Raw genomic sequence first — 14,596 nt, forward strand, 5'->3', positions numbered from 1 at the left:
GAAGCCTGTGCAAGCAACACCACCTAGCTTGCAGTAATAAGTGGTACAAACGCCAACCCGAGGGAGTGATAGAAAACGATCAGGCAAAGATCCTCTGGGACTATGGTATCAGAACAGATAGGGTGATACGTGCCAATAGACCAAACGTGACGTTCGTTGACAAAATCAAGAAGAAAGTATCACTTATTGATGTGGCAATACCATAGGACACCAGAGTAGATGAGAAAGAAAGAGAAAAAATTGATAAGTATCAAGACCTGAAAATCGAAATAAGAAGGATATGGAATAAGCCAGTGGAAATTGTACCCATAATCATAGGAACACTAGGCACGATCCCAAGATCCCTGAAGAGGAATCCGGAAAACTAGATGCCGAAGTAGCTCCAGGACACATGCAGAAAAGTGTGCTACTAGAAACAGCACACATAGTGAGAAAAGTGATAGACTCCTAAGGAGGCAGGATGCAACCCGGAACCCCACACTATAAAAACCACCCAGTCGAATAGGGTGACTGTGATAGACCAAAAAAATATATATATATAAATAAATAAATAATAATAATAATAATATAGTAATAATAATATGTGGAAGTTCGAAGTCGGCATTGAATGTTAAGGGTCTGATTTAAGCTATTAGCTGCATGTGAGTCTCTGGGTTCATAAGGACTCTTAGTTCAATGTTAGACATTACGGGTTCATGCAGGAAATGCTTGGTTCAAAATTACAGTATATCTTGGAAACTAAAAAAGGCCTAAAGATGAGTGGCTGAGAGTCGACAGAAGGAAGGCGATATTATTTTCATTATTGATGCTGTTATGCTCTTGAATGATTACTATCGTTAATATCTAAAATTCTAATCAACTCACATGGAATATTAAACAAATATTTCATTTATATCCCAAAGAAAGAAAGACAGCAATCTACCCATGAATTCAATGTCCAATTAAGAAAATGTATGGAGTAGTTTGAATAAAGACAAACAGACACATCTTAAAAAGGAGACTCAAGAAAATAAAAGGCAAAATTCGAATGAAAATTAACATGAAATAGAAGTAAAAATTGTTTTAAAAATCAAATAAGGGTGAACAAAAATGTAAACAGAGGAAAATAAAAGAATCATGTTTTTGGAGTCGGGTTATTATTGTAAAATTAAGCATTCTTGTTGAATACGCATATAAGCAAGCTTCCAAAGAATACAATGCCCATATGTGAAAAAAGAAAACAGTGAACCCATACGCACACTAAAAAACTTAATGATAACCATGGAGATAACTCAGTAAGGCGTTCTGAGTTATCTTCATAACTGACTTTGGATTCAATTTAAATATTTTTATACAATAAACGAAAATTATTGTTAGACAGAGGCTCCCTAAAAATGGCCTCAGTTGTAGAAGTTTGATACAAGATTTAGAGGTTGCCTGATATTATACCGGATGGCGTCGCTCTTCCACTGGTCTCTGACACCGAAAACAAATGACTTCTTAATATAATTATTAAGGGAAAACTTGAGAATTCCATGACATTCCTCCGATTCATAAGTAAATAAATAAGTACATAAGTAAATAAACAAATAAATCAATAATATATAAATAAGCGGATTTTATGCTTGAGAAACTGAGTAATAACTTTGTTACCCTGAATCACTCACACACTACTACTTCTAAATGCAATGAAAATTTGCGGCAGGCCATATTGATAAAGTACTCGGTTTTAAGGTGGGTTGATTGACAAATAGGGCAGCCAATCACGGGTGTTTTAGCTACTCTTCCCGTGGAGGGAAGACGGGGTGGGTGGTTGAAACCCCAAAGGGATGATTATAACAATAACGTCATTCACCCGCTACTGGACACTGATTATCATATTTCAGTGTCTGGTTCACTGCTAAATTTCGTCACTAACTTAATCCACTCTTTTTATCCAAAAACATTTTAATGGGAGTTCCTCCCTAAAAGCCCTGATCCGAAGGAGCGGCAAATGGCACCATTCTCCCTTAAGCGGACTGTATCATCATTGTCATATTAAAGTGTTCTTTTAAGAACTTCACTGCACAGGGTAGTACCACCAACGGTGACCTCGCGTGTCAGCACTTAGGCACTGATAAATATTCTCTGCAGTTTTCCCAGGTGCGGTGCTCACTTTCTAAGTTATACTTCTCATGTTCTCTACCAAGTCTCTTTCTCACTAACCTGTACAACTACTTTGAATATTAAGTCTTCTTCTCACTTACCTGTCCAACTCCTTTCCAGAAGGCGCTCCTGCTGGCCAGCCCTGGGGAAGATGCAAGAAAATGCTATGACATAACGTCCCTGGAACCAACTTCAAATCGATTAATTGACAAAAAATTGTATTCCTTACATTTCAATGCCTAATTAAGTATGGCATTACAATGTATAAGTGGTCCCGGGGTTCACCCGAGAGAGCTCATTTGGACAAATGAAAAGAACAATGAAAATGAAGTTGAAACTTAGGAAATAAACGAATCATGTTTTTAATATAGATGAAATGGCCATTTCTTCATTCCCATACAGCTCACTCAGAAATAATTTTGCATAGCATGCACAAGAACTTGAAAGACCACATGCTTCTTTATCCAAACCAACAGATCAGCGTCACCAACAGGCTTCAAAAACACATGCAACGCAAATGTGAAAATTTTATGGCTTTTAAAAGAGAGGTTCACTTTCACACACTACGCTGATGGACGAGCTGTGCCTGGAACCTATTCATAACCTTTATCTGCAACACGTGAATCATTATCAAAATAAAATTTTCTACGTTTCACGAAATGACTGAAGTGAGCAAATAGTTAGGTCATTGGTTTATGCATTCTTATTATGCAATAGATTCATTTATTTATCTATCTATATATATATATATATATATATATATATATATATATATATATATATATATATATATATATATATATATATATATATACAGTATATATATATATATATTATATATATATATATATATATATATATATATATATATATATATATATATATATATATATATATCTGATATAATATCACACATCACCACAGGTGAAAAAAATAGGAAACTGAGTGTAGGTCCTGACAGTACGGACAAACATACAAACCCTTTGGAGACTATAAGTTCACACCTGAGAGGTGTCAAAGGTAAGGGGGCAACGAAACACATTAGTACTAGGGACGATACAGTATTTAAAAATATGACAATCCTTTTCCCTTACATATATACTGCCTTCCTTTAAATTTCAACATTTTACAAATTTCTTTTGAAATTAAAGGGTTAAGCAAATACATGCCTTAAGTGATATTCATGTTACGACTATAATTTTCTTTTATAAAACTATATATTTCTCCCCAGTGCACTTTTAGAAGAAGCTATCTAATTGATTGTATGACTGTTCTCACTAGCATGTACAAAAATTCCACTGTTCACCTGTGCATATTTTACACATTTTTTTATACTGTTCTATTCTTTTTCAATGTTTTTACAGTTTGACCAATAAATTATCACAAGACCTGCATTGAATTTAATGTACGTATCATTTAGTGTTGTCGGGAGAGTTCTTTAGAAGTACATGTTTCATTGTTTTACTGTTCTTAAACGCTACATAAACTCCAAAATTCTTAAGAAGATGGGGGATATATTTTATATTATTACTCTATGGTAGTACAAATAAATTGTGTTGTAAGTTTCTTGTTTGTTTTGGCACAGAGTCATTTTTGCGGCTTCTAATGCATTGTCTCTTACATAATCAGGTTATTCCAGTTTTTTGCCAGTATTCCTATCTTATCTATTTCATCATCATCAAAGTATTCAGGACTACGTATACGTGATGCTCTTAAAAACAGACTTGAACACTGATTTCTTAACTTTATTGTTTTGGCCAGAATAAAAATGCACAATATTAGTAGGTTTTCTGTAAACATCCGATTCCATTTCCATAACGAATTTAACTGATTATACTAATTCATGTAACTTTTCATAGAAGTTATTTACATTTCGTTTACTGACCATACACAAATCATATCGTCGATATATTTGAACAATGCGTGGAATGATTTTGTTCAATATTTTACTTTAAAAAATTCCATATACAAATTACTTAACACTGAAGATACAGGGTTACCCATTGCCATATCTAAGTTTTGTGAGTAAAAATTCCCATTGAATTCAAATTATTTTATATATAATTTAATAATTTCAATTTAAGTGTTCTTGGCTCCAACTGTCAGTCTGCTAAATCGGATAAAAACTCCAGCAGATCGTCGATAGGTCCTTTGTGAACAAAGATATCATACATCAAAACTCAAAAGCCTGGTATCACTATGAATCCGTTCATTATTTACTTTATTTATCAAGTCAACGTTATTCCTTATATCCACTGGGTACTTTACGAGATTGTGAGATGCGGAACCAACTGAACTAATAATTGGCCTACGGGGAAAATTTGTATTGCGCGTTTTTATTGTATCTTACACATGTTTCCATGTGTATAGGTATACTGTACGTGACTGTAACACTGGAAGTTTTACGGTGTTCAGCAATCTTGCAGGTGGGTGGTATGTGCAGCGTGGTCATCTGCAAATTCAGCATCCAATGCCCGGACGGGAAAGTCACCTTGAGGGCTTGGAGACCATCATGGGAGCGGAAGTTTTATCAGTGCTTTGTGTCGGAGTTTCTAGAAACTTCGAGCTGGATAAGACCGGAATCTGAGTGTGCCGAAGGAAAAATATGTGTGAGTGTGTGCGGTTTTGAGATGAATTCTCAAGAGCCTTGGTGAAATGCCATTCACTGCTAGTGGGGAAGCTGAAGTGTATGACAATGAAAATCCCAAGCTCTGATGACCTGTTTTAGGGCTGAGTTGACAGTAATTAACATTTAGTTACTTGTCTTTTTTTTTTTACCATTTTTGGTGATTTATTATTTTGTTGTCATCTTGTTATCAGTTCTTTAACATGTATTTTGTGGCGTTGTGAAAGTATCACAGACTAGTTGATTTTTTATACTAATGAGAGACGTTTTTCTTTCAAACAGATGTTTCATGGAACAAGCATGAGTACCCCTACGTGTCTAGACAGACACCTGTCAGAAGATATGGCTACTTAATTTGAACTGGTGACATAAGACATTTCGTACAGTGGGGGTGATGTATTCCTTTAGAACGGAGATGGGGATTAGTCGCACTTTTGGTTCTGTTATACCTTTGTAGACTGTTCTCGAGAGTGGTTAGTAATTTTCTCTAGTCATGCATTTTATTATCATGCACGTTCTCACATTTAACTTGTTATTGTTAGTCTTACAGAATAAATTATTTTTGTACACAACCAGTTTGATTCTGAACACACACAGATAAGTCAAGATTTCTATCTTTAGTAAATGAAGAAACAGCTTATTAAAACCCAACAATCATCACAGCAGAGAGTTACAGAGAAGGAGAGTCAACTATAGAGAGAGATGACCGAGAAGAGAGAGAGAATATAAAAAGAGAGAAGAGAGAGAGAGAGAGAGTTTTCAAGAGAGGCTAACAGACAATATGACAAAAATACCAACACTTTATAGGTAAGTGTTCAACAATGTTCTGGGTAAACACATACGACGACATACGGTATTTGTAGCGATGAGAGGTCACAACACACAACCATTTTTTTATAAGGTTTTCATTTCCTTCATCATAGCCTCCTTTCTCACTTTACTATTGAATTTATTTTTATTCACAATGTTTTATTTTTTTTTAACAGCTTTTTTTTTTATCAAATTCTTTGCATGCATTTTAATTACTCAACTTAAAATTTATTTATTTTTTTTTTTAGAATTAGTAATGCAGCTCATTTCTCTGTTTTCGCCTTCAGTATATTTTTTTTATCATTTTTCAATTCAGTGGTGGTGCCCACAGATGTCCATCGGGAATCTATCTAGAATGTCTGACAGACATTTGAGTTGTCTCACATTTTTTTTCATTTTTTCCACAAATCATTATTTTTTATCATTTTTCAATTCAGTGGTTAATTATGTCCACAAATCACATTTCTTCACTGGTAAGATCACTATACTTTTCTAGATTCGAGTTCTTTGGTAATTTCCAAGCAGTTCACTGCACAGGCTAACAAAGCGAAATACCCGTAGCCTTTGGCACTAATCACATTGTAGGTGTTTGTTCGTTAGCTTGACGACACATTCGTGTTTCCAATTAAGACCCCCTTATATTTTTCTCCTCATTTTCACATAGTAGTATTCACCAGAGGATCTTTCCACTCTGGTGGTAGTGAGGCTTCAGAATGTCTTCTTTTTCTCGAGATGAAACTCTTTAGCCTTGGTAGGCAACCCTTCTTCGAAAAGGTTACTAGGAATTCAAACCTTGTTCTCCAAACTTGGACTGTGCCATAGCCATAGTACCGTGGCCTCCCATGATCTTGGGTTTGAGTTCCCTTCCTTGTGGGTACAATCAGGCATTTTTCCTATTTTTGTTCACTTTCCTGTATTTTCGAAGTGTGTAGGACAGGTTGACGAGAAAGCAGAAGTTGCTTGGTGGATTATCAGAATGTGCCTTCCTCTTCACCTAATCTTTTCCTTCTCATCTATTTATAATTCCTAAATCCATCCTGACTGCCCTCCCTTAGCTGTTGTGGCAAACATGGCAAGCTTCCTTTTTTGCCTTACAAGGTGTCCCGGCCCCACCTTATTGACCAGTTGCTTCCGGCTCTTCTTTAATGACATATGGTCATCTTTATTCATTCTTACTATAAAATTATTGTAAATACCGTAAATACTGCTGTTGATGTTTACAATGTTGTGTAAAGAATTTATTTATTAGTTTCGCTTCTAATCGTATGTCGTTAATTTTAATTCTTTTGGGAGACATTGAGCTGAAACCCTGGGCCTACTACTCATTACCGTAAGGAAAATTGTAAAAAACTTTACTCAAATATTTGAGGCTTAAGGTCAAATTTTCTTGATCTCCAGAATTGTGGCCGTAATTATGATTTGATGTTTTCATCTGAGACACCTGTAAGTAGCAACAAGTCAAAGGTTGAATTTTCAATCCTAGGGTTTGATGCATTGACTTTATTTATCGTCGTAACATCCCACAAGCAAACGGTATGAACACTAGGTCTGGACAGCGTATTTATCATAAAAAACTTGGAGTGTAGTTGCCATGAAGTTCTTTGTTTTGAGATTTTCAGCAAGTTCTACAATGTTGACGATTCTGTATATTACTGTCTCTTGGAGAGGATTAATATGGCTCAATCACAGGATTCAAAAGTTTCCATCATTATTTGTGGAGACTGCAATACAAAGCACAGCAAGTGGCCTAATTCAAATTCCACCGATCAACATGGCCGGTCTGCTCCTGAGTTCTGTGTATCCTCAGATTTTGTCCAGCTGACTGAGGAGCCCATACATATTTCTGATATTAGATTAGACCTCATACTCACAGATGTTCTAGCTATCGTCAAGTCCAAGGTATGCGAGTATATAGGCACTTCAGACGTATACATCAGTGGAAAAACGGTTTGGTTGAAATCTTGAGCCTACTGGGATCGCTTAATTGAAACTTGTCAGGTACTTAACATTTCAGATGCTATATCAGATCCAGATCCCAAGAAAAAGTTTAATGAAATGCTGATGACTATTTTAGTAAGGTATGTCTCTAGAAAGGTCATCAAATTCAAGACAAATCACCAGCCATGGTTTGTTGATACATCTAGATGAGCTTACCGCGACAAACGAACAAATTCATCACAAAGAGACGAAATTGTTCGCATGAAAATTACACCATTTTCGTTGAGTCTCGCCGTGCTTCAAACAGAATTTATCATAGAGCTGAGAGAAATTACAATTATTCCTTAAAGAGGAAACTTGAAGGAATTACTCAGCCTCATCTGTGCTGGAAACTGGCATCTTCTATCTTTGGGTCAGGCTCGTCTTCAATTCCACCACTATTAAAAGGGAACTGCTTCATCGAGATTTGAAATTAAACAGTCAGCTGAGGATGTCCCTCTCCCTGATACTTGTTACCCTGAAACTTTTCTTACAAAGTTTGCATTGCACTCTAGGGGATGTTAAGAAAATTCTTGATAAACTTGATGGTTGAGGTGGAGACGATCCTGATATTACGTAGTATCTTTGTTGATGAGTGCAAGCTTAGAAATACAGTGCCTGTTCCCAAGACCAGTGTATCTGCAGACTACAGTAACTACAAGCCAATTTCTTTCCTCCCTGTGCTCTCAAAAGTTGCTGAAAGACTTATTTTTAAGCTCCTATACACATATGTAGAATCCAAAGGATTCTACATACGTGATATGTGATGTTCTTTTAGATGTGACATGTCATTTGCAAGAGAAACTTTTGAGTTTAGAGTAACTCACACAGATTTTAGTGCTGCTTTCAATTAAGTAAACCATAAGGCACTTATTTATAAGCTTCAGAATCTTGAAGTGGTTGGGTGTATTTTAAGTTTACTTCAAGATTTCCTTACTGGTAGGAAGCAGCGAGTTACTATTGATGGGATCTTTAACGAACCAAGACCAACTGTGTCTGGAGGTCCACATGGTAGTGTTATTGGACCACTGTTAGTTTTAGTGTATACAAATAATCTGATTGTTGGCCTGGAAAACAAGATTGTTCAGTATGCCAATGATGCAACATTTGTGGATGCAGTAAAGTCTCCACTTATAAGAAATGAAGCTGCCCTTAGTCTCAGTCATGACATGGACCGTATTAGTGAATGGTATAGCCAGTGATGTATGAGGCTGATGTCCAGTCAAACGAGAACACTATTGATTAGTAGACTCATACTGATTTTCTACCTCATCCTCCCCTTCAGGTGGATGAGACTGTTGAATGAGTCTGAAACTTTAACTATGCCTGAATAATAATAATAATAATAATAATAATTTTAATAATAATAATAATAATAATAATAATAATAATAATAATAATAATAATAAAATACTTTTTCAAATAACTTTTCAGTTTCCATTATCTTGATGTTGGTGTGCTTTTTCCAACATACATGTTGGATTTCCCATAAAGTCGATTTTCTAATTTTACAAGATATCATTGACCTTTGAGTGATTTGTTCTAGCTGACATACACGTAGAAACCGCAGGTGTTCTCTGGCTATAGGGGCTTGACTGAGGGCATCTGCAAAACTAATAATGGGTTTAAATACGGTGTTTGCGGAGAGCCAACTAATATTTCTGCATATGTGCATCTTTATTCTGGTCACAGCAATAAAGATTAGAAATCAGAGCATTACATATATGTACCTCGATGATGAAATAGATAAGATTAAAAACACTGGCAAAAATTTTAAATATCCTGACTGCATTAAACAATGCATTAGAACGGCAAAATGACAACCATAATAAAAAAAAAAAGAAACTTACAACACAAACAATTTCTTTATATTAACATACAACAATAATATCAAAGATATCTCCCATCTTCATGAGAATCTTGTAGTTAATATAGTATGAACAACACAACAAAGAAACATGTACTTATACAGAACTTACCCGATTGGATGGAATAGTCGTTACTGTCCAATTCAGTTATAATCATGTCACCAAGTGCAAAACTCATATGAAATACGTAGATTTTGAATTTATTGGCCAAGCACAAAACCAACCAAAACTTCTAATAACTAAATCCTTCGTTAAGCCCTCAAACTGCCTCTACTCCATTGTTCCTGTCCAAGTTTATTACTATTTGTACCTACGATTTTTTGTCATGTTGTCTGTTAGTGTGGTTTTGTTATTTGCATTGTAAGGTTAGCGTCTGTGCTTTTTTATGTGGCGTTGTTTAAGTGTATTACTGTCTTAGTTTATTGCTCAACTTTTTGGATTTTTAAAACAATTTTGCTGACGTAGTTCATTCGGAATGTTTTACCATTTTATCTGTTCTTTTTAATGTGCTCTTGTGTAACCATATATAAGTGTATTCATATGTAGCACGATTTTACGCTTTGTGCGTATGTATTTAAGTGTGCTCTAGTATGTGTGTAATTTTAAAGTGAGTGTTTATAATCTTTTTAATGATTTATGTTCTAACATAATTCAGTTTTAGCCGTTCAGTCCCATCTATTAATTTAGTCGATTTTCCGTACAGTTCCCTGATGATATGATTGTGAATCTCGAAAAATCGGCAGGACTAACAGTCTTCATTGTCAAGTACCCGTGGAATGACTGGACACGTAGTCTAGTCCAGCTGTATTTACACGTGTGTGGGGAGTGGATTAAAGCCCTCTCCATGTGCTGGCTTCTTTAGCCTTTAATTAGCCTCCTTCTCCTGTGTGGCCCCGCCCTCGTGACCTTTGCCTTTGCCTACCTGCCGCTTCTTCCAGATGTTCATTGTTCATGTGGTGTCTTGTGTTTTTGCATTTTTTTTTTCTATTGTAGAGTATATGATTTTTCTTGAAAGGCTGTCTTAAACCATTTCCCGTGTTGCCTGCCGTTACATTGCGCATACTATAAAGGCATTCCTGCAATTAGTCTGGCTGTTTTGTTAGTGTTCCTGTACACAAAAAATTCATATTCTCCCAGTCTATTTTGTGGTTTTTTTCCAAACAGTGCTTACCAACTGCCGACGTCTGATTGTAGTGCCTCATGTTTTGTTTATGTTGTTTTCCTCATTCTTTGCAAGACTACACTTTCACCGAAGTAACATTCTTTACAGTCTAGACACGCTGCCATGTATAACCACCCTCTTACCTCTTCCCCCTCTAGCGACTTTTTGTTTCTAACTATTTTATTCCTAATGGTGTTTTTGTACCTGCCTATCAATTTGAATTATCTAGCTTCCTGTTGATGGATGTAATAGTGTTGTTGTCCGGGACTGTAATCATTTTCTTCCCTTTCAAATGTCCCTTTTCTATTGCTTCCCTCTCCCAAAAATAGTTTTTTCTTGCCTTGATGTGTGCCCGTTCCCACCAGTACTTAGGGTTCCTAATCTCCTAAAACTCTCCCTCAGGCATTCCAGCTCTTCGTCTAAGAATTCGGGACTGCAAATCCTATAAGCCATGATGGCCAACCCTGTCATTACCCGCATTTTAATTTCCTTCCTATGACTAGAGAACATATGTATGTATGAATCGGTGTGTGTGTGTATTCTTTGTCCGTGTAATTAAATTTTAACCAGTACATCCAAGAAAGGAATTTCTCCCTCCTTCTCTTCTATTGTGAACTTGACTTGTTTATCTAGTTTATTTATGTTTTCTAGGAAATTGTGTAGTTCTTCCCTTTCTCCCTTATAAATAATCAAGATGTCATCCACATATATATCTTGCCCATTTGATGATGTTTAAGTTACCTTTATTTAATTTATTCACCTCTTCCATTTTAAACCATTCCATAAAAATGTTACTAAGATCGGCGAAAGACTCGAACCCATAGCCACGCCATTTTTTTTTTTTTTTTGTATGTAATGGTTTTCACCCGACTTAAGCACATTGACGGTGAGGGCCGCTGACAATTTTATCAAAACGTCTTGATCTATGTCACATGCGTAAACCCCGGTACGCAGACAAAATGTCGATAGATAAAATGTCGACAAACTAAATGTCGACAACCAAAATGTCGACGGTCACAATGTCGACACTGTTTAAATATCAATGGACTAAATGTCGATAGACAAAATGTCGACGGTCGTTACTTTTTACATGTCAATGTACTAAATACCTTGGGCTGCAAAGAAATTAAAATTATGTAAACATTTGCTTTAAACTTTGCACAATTTGCTACTTTTCATAATAGGCCTGTTGTGGTGTAGAATAGATAGGGAAATTAGAGAGAGAGAGAGAGAGAGAGAGAGAGAGAGAGAGAGAGAGAGAGAGAGAGAGAGAGAGAGAGAGAGAGAAGTAAGAATAAAAAGAGAGGCAAACACAGTGATAACACCCAAAAGCTGTTGTGTTATCGCGATTCCAATACGCTGATCGAGGCAGGATGTTTGCATGAACCATGAGCAGTATATCGTGTTGAAGCCATAAAAACAGTCGTAAAGTGAGAAATAATGGCCTCGATGATTAAGCTTGTTAATTCATGAGTCAGCACAGCCTAAATGCTTACAGCAGCTGGTTCTATAACCCTGCCTTCTCAGGGAGGCGTTTTCATGGAAGTTCCAGGAATTTGGGGGCTGGCCAAAGTGATGTACATCTACAACCTCCAATCAAACATACTAGGGAGGGTCTTTCACACACCCTCTCCTAAGATCACCTCCAATCAAGTCCTCTAAGGAGAGATTTGAATCACACCCACTACAGTCCTTCCAATCAGCTATTTGAAGGGGAGGCCTTGCTGATTAATCCTTCCAATAAGGCTAGAAGGAGGTGGAGATTGCAGATAACAAGAATTCTAGGGGTTCAACAAGCTGGAGAACGCCAGGGAGACGAGAGATCAGAACTGTGTCCTTCAAGGGAGATTATGTCTCCCCTCGCTTCAGTGTTCCCCATATAGACTGAGCCAGTTTACAGCTCCAGAGTGATTTCGTTTTCTATCATTGTAACTTGTTAATTTTGTACTGATCCTTATAATACTAAATACTAATTAAAGTGAAGAAACTACCGATCTTGTCTCTATGCGCCTTTCTGAGGGATATCATACCTAAAATAATTAATAACAAGAAGATAGCACATCATCAGTGAAGCGATGCTAGAAGGACATATTTAGAAGAAACCAAGGTAAGAAGTGACAGACAAAATTATACAAAACAGAAAGAGAAGAAGATCTCCTTAACAGGCCATACAAATGTAAAATCATTCAAATTCTGTGACTAGTAATGAAAATTTAACAGTTACGACGAGTGGTGAAAATGTTTTACATTGCAGCTGTGAAGAAATGAATCTTTACTCTACGTCAAGGAATCTTCAGCTTCTTAAAGAAAAAAGGAAGGCTTTGTGATGGCACCTTGGATTGTGCTTCAGTAGGAAAACAGCTTTATACAGTACACGTCATGATACTGGAAAACATAATATTCTGCTGGTTTAAAAGTCATAGCTTGCATCCAGTTTCAGTACCGCTAGACTTCGAAATTTCAGCCATCACTAGCGTGAAAAAGTGTTTCCCAGATGTTGAAGTCAATGGATGTTTTATTCATTGTGTACAGCGCCTCTGGCGAAAGGTACAAGGACTGGGCTTACAGTGTTTGTACTCAAATGCAATGATCATAAAAATACTTCAAGCATTTGCATTTGTGCCACCAGACGACGTACATGACTGTTTTAACACTTTGGCATCATCTCTGGACGAAGAAACGGATAATATTTTAGATGGATTTCTACAATACTTTGTGACGACATGGTTGGGCGTTTTTCAGCGTGGAAGAAGGTCATGTTATGAGAGAACATTAAATAATTTTCCAAGAACAAACAACATGCTTGAGGGCTGGCATAGTGCTTTCAAGAAGAGGATGACGATTATCCACCCAACAGAAGAAAAACTTCTTCGAAAACTCCGTTCAGAACAAACAAGTGCGGAGATGATATCAGAGCAAGTGTTCCAAGGAAAGGATGTTGGGAGGAAGAACAAGAAATATACTGAAGCTAACGCCAGGTTGAAAAGCATTGTTGAAGGCTATAACACTGAAAATATACTGGATTTTTTGCGCACAATAGCTCGCAATTTATTGCGTTGTATGGTTATTCCAGTATTGGACCTTTCAGTCACTTTTAGAATTCTTATCGTGTTTCTTTAAATAAATATTCATATTACACTTCACTATTCTTGTAAAGTTTTATGACGCTGCATGTTTATTCCAGTGTTGGATTTTTTAAAATCATTTTTAGAATTATTATCATGTTGCTTTAAATAAATATTCGTATTACACTTCACTATTTTGGTAAAGTTTTATTCCCCTTTTGCTTTTCTTTGCAGCTTAAGTTACTTGGTCCAATGATATGTAAAAAGTAACGACCGTCAACATTTTGTCTATTGACATTAAGTCCATTATTTAAAGTATCGACATTATGACTGCCGACATTTTGGCTGTCGACATTTTGACCCACTACCGTTAACCCCTTCCTCCATATTCTTTTCTTTATTATTTCCATCGTCTTCTTGACTGGTACGTTGGTAAACAGGGAAGTTACATTCAAACTCGCATATTTACAACCTTTTACGTTGATTTTAGATCATTCACCTATAAGATTCATGTCATGTTTCAGATGCCCTTTAGACACCATCCCCACCAATTTTCCCCTTATGTTGGAAAGAAATTTCTCCAGCCTCTCTGCGGTGATCTCGTTGATGCCATAACCGGTATAAGCGGGCACCCTTCCTTCCTTATGGATCTTTGGACCACGATAAATGTATGAGATCTCTGGGCTTTCCCCTGATTTTACTCTATGTTCTAAATCTTTTCTCTCTGTTTTGTCCTGGATTTTTGTCAAAGCTTCCCTTACTTTTGTATTAAAATTGCATTGTAACGCCTGCCCCCGCCCCACGTCCGGCTTTTTATTGCAAGCCTCGTATGTGTTTTCATCATTTAACAATTGTTCTAACCTGTTTTCGCAATCTACGGCATCCATTACTACTACCTGCCCACCTTTGTCTGCCTTGCAAATCTTTATGTATATAAATTATATAATATATATAAATATTATAA

The 14,596-nt window shown here is 36.3% G+C and overlaps 1 long non-coding RNA gene across 1 annotated transcript in view; it reads right to left on the reverse strand.

Annotated features, from left to right (window-relative positions):
* Nucleotides 1-2,150: 2,150 nt before the first annotated feature.
* LOC136828422 (uncharacterized) overlaps nt 2,151-14,596 on the reverse strand; it is a 320,263-nt gene continuing 307,817 nt past the window's right edge. Inside the window, exon 4 of the long non-coding RNA XR_010850037.1 lies at nt 2,151-2,266. This is a non-coding gene — a long non-coding RNA (uncharacterized lncRNA). The remainder of the gene's footprint in view (nt 2,267-14,596) is intronic.

The sequence above is a fragment of the Macrobrachium rosenbergii genome, chromosome 42 (genome assembly GCF_040412425.1).
Source record: "Macrobrachium rosenbergii isolate ZJJX-2024 chromosome 42, ASM4041242v1, whole genome shotgun sequence".
In the NCBI taxonomy this organism is placed as follows: Eukaryota; Metazoa; Arthropoda; class Malacostraca; order Decapoda; family Palaemonidae; genus Macrobrachium; species Macrobrachium rosenbergii.